Genomic DNA, 10,000 nt, shown 5'->3' on the forward strand with positions numbered 1-10,000 from the left:
AGTTCAAAAATTGCTTAAAAAGAAGCTTATTAGATGAAATAAAAATTACTCACTTGGAAATATTCCATCAATTATGATGTTAATAATTCCAGTAATAGCGACATTCGTATTCAACGACTCCACGTCAAAACTGCCCATAAAGAGTTCACCATCCTGCTTTTATTTAATGTTAATATGTATGTGTTTTTATCTCAACAGACTGAAGATGCACATTGCATGTGCGAAACGACTCAAATAAATGTTTCTTCTGATGTGGCTGTCTGCGATTTCCTGAATGGATGTATGTGATTATACCATGCATTAGCATCTTATATATCTATATATATATTAATATATCTATATCTATATATAATATCTATATATATCAGTATATATGCCCACATACACGTTTATGACAACCCACATGAACGGTGAAAATTAAAGACCGAGGTGCCAAGCGACTTTCGTGTATTGCATGCACTTCTTTTGTACCCCGAAAAACAATGCATGCATCATTATATATATATATGTATATATATATATATATATAATCTAATATATATATATATATATATATATATATATATATATATATATATATAAACAAATGCAGATTATTTACTGCTACCGCCAAGTTCTACCCTTTCGTTTCCTTTGTTCTTCCTTGCATCTTTGCATTTGTTTTGTCACGATGTTTCTCAAAAGAGACTCCAGGTTTTACTGGGGAACCTCCTGTCCGAAGCTTTTGTCACTTCAGTTGCACAGGTTTAAGGATATTTCCATTTACTAGATCACGTCACTCATTATCTTTTATATTGTTAATTATTTCTTTATTTTCGTGATTTCTGTTCTTGTCATTTCAAGCAAAGGAAGGTGAGACATTAAACTGGATTTTGCATTGAAGTGACTCGGGAATAGACGAGGGCTCTATGCAAGGAATCCAGAAATGGAACCATCAGTATAGAAGTGATTCTCAGTCGCGTTCAAAAAAATATTGGCCTGGGTAACTTCCTATCATGTAAGTTATTTAACAAAACGTGAAGTAGTTGTTAGATCTTTTCATTCCATAATATTTTGATTCATGAAACGAAATTGATCAACTCGAATATGATGCAGGAAAGTTGACTTAAATTACAGTAGGTGGTTAGAAAGAGACACTTGGCCAGTTTCTTACGCATAGGAGCCGAAGCGTTACTTTGTAACAGGGTTAAGAAAGCTTTCGTTTTCCAAGCTTTCAAATCAGCATATATGCATCATGAATCACTTATGAACGCGGCTCCGGTGCATCGAAGAAGAAGAAAGGACAGTGACTTACGATCTTTGAGAGGTAACGTCATCATTTGCCAATGAACCTCTTCTGTACTTGATAAGGAGACATATCTCTTATCACGTCCTTGTGGATCCTCCAGGTTGGTCCCGTTTATTACCTGGAAGGGACATTTAGATCAGAGGCAGAAGTTTATGAAGCTTTTTCATATTTTGAAGTAGAGCTAATGATATACAAAACTCCCTTATAACCCACACACACACACACACACACACACACACCTAATAAAAGGAGCCCATACAAACACTAAAATATAGAAATAACTATATTTCAGCGACAGCTGTCTCTGAAATAGAATACTTTCATTTTAATATTTTAGTGTTTTTTACTGTCCTTTTTACTATATATATATATATATATATATATATATATATATATATATATATATATATATATATATATATATATATATATATATATATGGGGATACAATCCACAATGAAGTAAAATCCTTCTGTAGTTTTAAAACTATATTTCTTGTACAGGATTAAAGCTTTCGACCATCATATTTTAGTGAACAAGACCACAGCTTATGGTCGAAAGCTTTAATCCTGCACAAGAAATATAGTTTTGAAACTACAGAAGGATTTTTACTTCATTGTGGATTGTATCCTCATTTACATAGAGGTACGACATAGTACCTGGCCTCTGCATATATATATATTATATATTATATATATATATATATCTATATATATATCTATATATATATATATATATATATATATGTGTATAAGTCATATCACATTTCCGTGACCGAAGGGGAATTTTTTTTTCGATAATAGACTTGCCTGGACCAGGGCGCGAACCCACGGAGCCTTTCAAATCCAGGAACGTCAGTGAAGCTTTACCTACTACACCACCGCAAGAGGTTAAAAGTTCATGTCACCTCTCACCCTCAAATACCTTTCGCACGCAGGTAATTAGTTGGTTTGGAGACAACATCAACCCACCTCTACTTCGGTAGCGTTTGTAGTGCTTTTGACAGCACGTAGCCAATCTATAAGTCATATCACATTTCCATGATTCATATACATATATCGAGCTACAATGTCCTTTAATATCTAATTCGCTCTACCTCGGAATTAGTATATTTTCATATATGCTTAACCGAAGGGGAATTTTTTCTCGATAATGGACTTGCCTGGACCGGGGCGCGAACCCACGGAGCCTTTCAAATCCAGGAACGTCAGTGAAGCTTTACCTACAACACCACCGCAAGAGGCTAAAAGTTCATGTCACCTCTCACCCTCAAATACCTTTCGTGCGCAGGTAATTAGTTGGTTTGGAGACAACATCACCCACCTCGACTCTGGTAGCGTTTGTAGTGCTTTTGACAGCACGTAGCCAATCTATAAGGCATATCACATTTCCGTGGGTTCGCGCCCCGTCCAAGCAAGTCTATTATCGAGAAAAAATTCCCCTACGGTTAAGCATATATGAAAATATATTAATTCCGAGGTAGAGCGAATTACATATTTAAGGACATTGTTGCTCGATATATGTATATGAATCATGGAAATGTGATATACTTATAGATTGGCCACGAGCTGTCAAAAGCACTACAAACGCTACCGGTGTCGAGGTGGGTGATGTTGTCTCTAAACAACTAATTACCTGCGCGCAAAAGGTATTTGAGGGTGAGAGGCGACATGAACTTTTAGCCTCTTGTGGTGGTGTAGTAGGTAAAGCTTCACTGACGTTCCTGGATTTGAAAGGCTCCGTGGGTTCTCGCCCCGGTCCGGGCAAGTCTATTATCGAGAAAAAATTCCCCTTCAGTTAAGCATATATGAAAATATATTAATTTCGAGGTAAAGCGAATTAGATACATTTGGAAAAACATGGGGAAAGATGTGGAAAATTTTATGAGAAATTGTACAGTGTGCAACATGTAAGCCTGCAAGAATATCTTCATGCAAATTAGGATCGTGATCCCTATACCGAGTAGACCTTTTCAGAGAATACATATGGATATCCTGGGAAATTTTTGTGAGTCTAGTAGAAATGTTCCCACTTAAGCATAAAATGGCTGAAGAAGTAGCCGTAGCATTTTCAATGGTATCATTTGCAGATGCGGCTCACCCGAAGTTCTGTTGACCGACAATGGTAGAGAATTTGTGAACAAAACCTTGGAATTTTTAGCGGAAGTCATGGGGTACAGAAAGTAACAATTATTCCATACAGACCTGAGGCTAGTGGGTGTGTGAACGAGCAAATAGGAAAGTACTCGAGGCTCTCAGGAAAACTATAGGTGGTAATGATAAGAATTGGGACAGATATGTTAATGTCTCCATTTGAAGCTTTGTTTGGTTGTCCAGTACGAGGCACATTTGATTTGCTAACTATACCTCATTATGGGGAGGATACGATCGAGGCGTTGGTATCCACAGCGAAAGAGAGTCATGCTTGTCTCAGCCGTAATCTCGAATCCACAACCAGAGAGATGGTACAGAAAAGTATTAGTAAAACATCTGATCCCAAGATCAATGTTGGAGACAAGGTATTTTAAAACTTAATGTGAGAAATGAACTGAACTACAAATTAGGCCCTACATTTGAAGGTCCTTTTTAAGTCATTGACGAAAAAATTGGAAACAGATTTGTAAGTCTTAGAGGAAAAAAACAGGTCGATCGAGGTTAACACATATCTCAAAATTGAAAAGAATTGATTGTGGTGATTAATATATTGTGGTGCAATTGCATTTTTTTCTTTTTTTTTCTCGCTGACTGGTTTTTGCAATTTGGTGGTGAAATATTTTAGCGTTTTTTTTCTCTTTCATTTCCTTCTAACATTTTTTTCTCTTATTATGCATAAATCTGCGGCGTTTTGGCGTAAGATTTTGGGGTTAATATGTTATGTGGGAAGTTGTTGGAAGTGCAGTGAATTTTTGTTTTAGCTGAGAAACGTGATGATAAACATGTGATAATTCCTGTGTGTAGGATATTTAGGGCATAATGGTTTCTGGCATTGCAAGTCTGACTAGATAAATCTATAGTGTTCACATGTGGATTTTTGCTGATAATGCTGTGATGAATCCGGTTGCTGATTTTTCTCTTCGGAGTTGATTACTTGGAGATTTACACTATTCTCTGTTGACTATGGCATTCCACGGAGATGTACTTTGTGAGGGGGTTCTTTCCGGTCATTTCTGGTCGATGAGATTATTGCGGTAGCAAATTCAGTAACAGTACATATTACATTTTTGGGAATAATATTGGATTATGTATATGTTCTTCCTCTCTTGGGTGCGTTTGTAATGAGGAAGGTCGATTATTTTCTTTTTTTATTATTATTACTTGATGTAAATGTCATCCTAGAGAATTAGATAACTGCCAGGTTTTTTTTTTTTTTTTTTCTTGCTCTGTCAGATGCTGAAATATTGCTTAATCATCGCCCTGGGGTTGATGGCGTTCACGAAGACGAAAGTACCTTTGGGTCCTGGAGTGCTTATTGAGGAAGACCACCTAGTATGGTTGTCATCTGACAAAATCAGGATTAGTATCGAGTTCGAGAACTTGGGTTCAGCCAGATTGGAACTCGAGGAATCGTGTAGCAAAGTTGAAGGACTGGTAAACACATTAAACGAAATTGAGACTACAAGAAATCTGTCCGCATCACAAGAAATAAAAATAATTGCAAACAGGATACAAGGCAAGATTGTGGAAACACTCACTTGGGTCCCAGAGACAAAGCCAGTAGGGGGAGGGACCCGTCTAGGAGACAGAAAAGGGCAGTACAGCTGTGGCGGCCGGGGTTGTAGCTATTGCAACCATAGCTGAGTAGCAATAACGAGTTTGGTGAAGGTTGGGATATTAGAGGCGGAGCGCGCCAAACATGGTAAAGCTCTGAATTCTCTAAGAGGGAGAAATGAGGAAATTAGAAAACGGATTTAATGAGTTGAGGAAATCAAGTACTATTGCACGACAGTAAAAGGTGTCCGGGAAGACCTAGATGTCACCATTACGTTTTTCACTATACACACTACACTGTTGAACGTTGAAAGAGAAACTGAATCTTTGTTGAATGAGATTAAAAGCCAAGTAGAAGCGTTGTAGCAGCTACACGGGGGAAAATTTCAAGGGAAATGTTGCCATTGGGAACTTTGGAGTCAACCTTAAAAGACGTAGCGTATGAATGGGGATCAAATGTTATTTTTACGGGAGATTTACTTTATAGATACTATGGGATTTTAAAGGTACAGCTATCAGATAAGGGGTTACTTGTTGACATACCAGTCAGTGATAAAAACTGTTTCACAGCTATATATTTAGGCCATTTCCTAGTTCTTTCCTGGGGTCGGTAGTGGTTTGGACAGGGGTAGAGATTATGTATATATTAGGTGAAGAATTCCAGTCCTCTGTAGTTGACTATGAAGTAGGATGTGTGTTAGTTTATGACAGACATGTATGTGACGTAAGATAATCACTCTTCGACTTATTGACCTGTCAGGTTGCGAACTAGAATTTGCTCACGAGAATCTACCGACTCACTGTGACTTTAGAGAATTCCCTGATCCATATCAAGTAATATCGACGGAGACAATGACAGCGGTCTTCTGTGCCAGATGCAAGATTTCTACTGTACGCAATGGGGATAACAACTCTCGCTCGTTCTACAGGGATCCCTCCCAGTTGTTTGATGGTTCCTGCCGTGTTCTCTTGGATTTCTTCATGGTGCTTATTCGGCGTGTCTACAACTCTTCGACAAAAGTGTTTATGAAACACTTACATGGAAACCGTGAGGCGGTTCGAATTCTGCCTACAGTGGAGACTGTTACAGTCCTGCCACTGGAGGATTAGTTGATGAAGATGAGTTTTTCTTTAATGAACGTTACACAATTCCAATAATAGTGGTCATGTAGGTGTTAATACTGATCACAATTGTGCGCTAGGAGTTCTTAAACGTCTGTGCTATCCCTAAATCATGTGGTAAATTGATACATTGTGCATTAGTTGCTGATGTGGTGTGCGACAGGAGTGCACAAAGGACATAGGTGGTCGAGCCATCTGGCTGTCTGTACTATTGTCACAGGCGGTTTTGAGGTGTGGTGGTATGTACATTCGTTTGTACATATATCATAGGTCTGACCGATCAAGGCACTTGAGGGAAAGACATTCCTTTGTGATAGGAAGAAAGATGGTTGAGGGAACGCCAATTGTCAGGAGAAAATTCCATCTCAAGGTATGACACATATTTTAATTGACTTAGAACAGTTGCCTTTGAAAAGAGAGAAGTGTGGAGTGTATCCCTTTACTTAATATTGTATTATAAGAAATGTAACGAATATATCTTTATTACAGATGGGCTCTATACCATGATACTAGAGACAGGATTCTCTAAACTTGACTAATACAGTGTAACAATTGACATTTCGAGTCTAGGAGTGATTACTTAGACTAAGCCAGGAGAGTGGAATGATAACTTAATAGTTTTCTTTGGGGTGGGTTAGACTTGTTTTATCACTATGACTTATTAATCATTTTGTTCTATTTTATGTTCATCTGCTTGGGTAATAAATACTATATTTTTGTATTTATGTGAGCTTAATAGCCTAGTGACATGCTTGCAGATAGAGGGCGCCTGCCGCCACAGGTAAGAGTTGTCAATTTGTTTAGTTTTGTCAAAAGAGGGGGGGGGGGGTGGGGGGGGGGGATATATACATAGTATTTTGTGGCATCGAGTACGATAGGCTTGCCTGTTAAGGCCTCTCTATCTTATCCCAAGATAAAGGTTGCTAATTACAACCAGAATATCTGCTGATGACTGACCCTTGAATGAAGCCCATCAATCCATTTTCAAAATACGAAATACACAAAAGCTTCATGAAAACTGAAAAATACACATAAGGACAGATTATGGCAGACGAGTCAATGGAATAAAGTTACTTTGGTGTTGCAAGTAAATAGATCAATCTTTTTCACTCTACTCAAAAGACTCTTCCCATAAGGGGCTAGGTGCTGTCAGTGCATCTCATGCGGTATACTGTAGGCATTGCTTAAGGTTCTTTGCTGCATCCCTTCGGTCCCTACTGTAAACCCTTTCATTATTTTTACTATACCTCCGTTCATATCCTCTTTCTTCCTTCTTACTTTCCACCCTATCCTAACAGTTGCTTCAACTGATATTAAAAAGACATTTGTGGCTCAGTATTTGGGAATACAAAACCATATCCACGGTGTATGTGACAGAGCTTCAAGTTCTATATATATATATATATATATATATATATATATATATATATATATGTATGTATATTATATATATATTATATATATATATACATGTGTCTGTGTGTGTCAACATACCATGCCTGAATACTGTAAAACAGAAAGGCAGGACCCTATTGGGTGGGGCTAGCAGGATCAATATGTCTCTAAGCCACCAGTAAAAGTCTTGGCAAGAAGTGTGGAAGTTGCGTGAGCTTATTCCTATGTTTCCATTTTGGTCCCTCCAAATTTTGATGGTCAAATGTGTGTACAATTCCACCCTGAAGCGTCCTTTCGACACGGTAAAAATATATTACCGATATAATATATAGTATATATAATATTATATATATATATATATAAATATAAATATATAATGATATATATAATATATAATATATAATAATATATAATATATCTATATGTATATAAAAATTATATATATATATATATGTATGTATTATATATAGTATATATATAAGGTATATATATTATATATATATATATATATATATATAATAATAATAGGAATACATAATAGATGAAATAGTCAATATATAAATAGTATTATATATTATAGATATATATATACGTATATATCTATATATAAATATATACCTATGTAGATATAATTATAATATCTATATATATATCTATATATATTAGATATATCTAATATATCGAAATAGTATATCTACTCTGTATGGTTATATACTATGTCTCGTCTCGGTAATATAATATATATAAAATAAGAAGTATCTATAGTCTATAATGTGAATATATAATAGTAGTAGAAGGATGACTATAATTCAAATAAACGTAATGAAAGTACGATCTGGGTATAGCATATATATATATAGATGATAATATAATATATAATAATATTTAAATATATATAATAAATAGCTATCTAGATAATTATATATAATAGATATAATATCTATATATATATATATATAGAAATAATATCAATCTCGATATATATCTATATATCCAATTCAAATATAATAAATTTTTATAATAATATATATCGCTATATATTCTCTCTATATCTAGATATTATCTATATGTATATATCTCTCTCTCTATATATCATATATGTCGATATATCTATATGTCTCTCTCTCTTCTATTAATCTATGTAATATATCTATAATAATATATATCTTAGTATATATATCTATAGTCTCTATCTCTATATAAGATCTCTCTCTCTTCCCTATATAAATACTATCGATATATTAGATCTCTATTCTATCTCTCTCTCTCAATCTATATATCTCTCCTCTCTCTCTCTCTCTATATCTCATCTATCTATCGAATAGTCTCATCTAATCCCTCTTATCTCTCTATCTATATCTCTTTATTCTCTATCGTATGAAAAACATATATATCTTCTCTTATTCTATATAATATATATCTATATCATATATCTCTCTATATCATCTATCTAGCTATAATCTCTATCTACTTTATATATCTTATCTCTCTCTCTCTCCTTATATTAATATCCACTTATCTTCTATAATCTCTATCTCTCCTATCTTACTTCTATCTATCATATAATCTAAATTAAATTATATGTTATATATTATCTCTATATATATAATATACTAATTAAATACTCTAATTCACATCATCTATCTATCTTCTTCTACCTATATCTCTCTATATCTATCTTCTCTAATCACATCCTAGCTAGATATATCATCTACTATATCTTCTCTACTCACATATCTATATATATAGTATCTCTCTCATAATCTAATTATATAGATATATCTCATAATTATCTCATATATCTCTACTATCATATGCGAATCATACTATAATCTATCTCTTCTATCGAAGCTCTCTACTATATACTAATATATCTCTATCTCTCTCCTATATCATCATATATATAGTCTCTATTATAGTTATCAATTATATCTATATATATCTATATATATCATAGCTATCTATATTGTAATATATTTCTATATTCTCTATATCTCTTCTATATCTATATCTCGTTCTTTCTCTACTTTTATATAGATCGATATATCTCTAATATCTTTCAATCATCTCTCTACTTGATATATATATTTATTTCTAATTTAATACTATATCTATTATATCTTCTAGCTAATCTCTCTTCTCATCTATATATATTTATATCTATATCTAATATCTCTCTCTATCTTCTATATATACTCATCTAATATCTTCTATAGACTATATTTAAATATAAACCCTATCTAGATCTGTATAGATCTACTTCTAATCTACTATATCTATGATATCTCTCTATCTGTATGTCTACTGATATATATATTCTATCGCTATCTATCTCTCATATATATCTATTCTATCTATACTTCTCTAATGTCTAGCTTATCTATCGATACTCTCTCTATATCTTATATACTATCATCTCTCCCTCTCTTATAATATATCTATACTATTTAATTTATATCTCTCTCATATACTCTCATCTATCAATACT

The 10,000-nt window shown here is 34.1% G+C and overlaps 1 protein-coding gene and 1 long non-coding RNA gene across 2 annotated transcripts in view; one reads left to right on the forward strand and one right to left on the reverse strand.

The window, feature by feature from the left end:
- The window catches only part of LOC135209797 (putative neural-cadherin 2), a 331,667-nt gene that overhangs the window by 79,947 nt on the left and 241,720 nt on the right, over nt 1-10,000 (forward strand).
- Nucleotides 1-10,000, reverse strand: part of LOC135209448 (uncharacterized) — a 15,705-nt gene that overhangs the window by 4,699 nt on the left and 1,006 nt on the right. Inside the window, exon 2 of the long non-coding RNA XR_010313359.1 lies at nt 1,295-1,406. This is a non-coding gene — a long non-coding RNA (uncharacterized LOC135209448). The remainder of the gene's footprint in view (nt 1-1,294; nt 1,407-10,000) is intronic.

This window comes from Macrobrachium nipponense, chromosome 38 (genome assembly GCF_015104395.2).
Source record: "Macrobrachium nipponense isolate FS-2020 chromosome 38, ASM1510439v2, whole genome shotgun sequence".
Lineage (NCBI taxonomy): Eukaryota > Metazoa > Arthropoda > Malacostraca > Decapoda > Palaemonidae > Macrobrachium > Macrobrachium nipponense.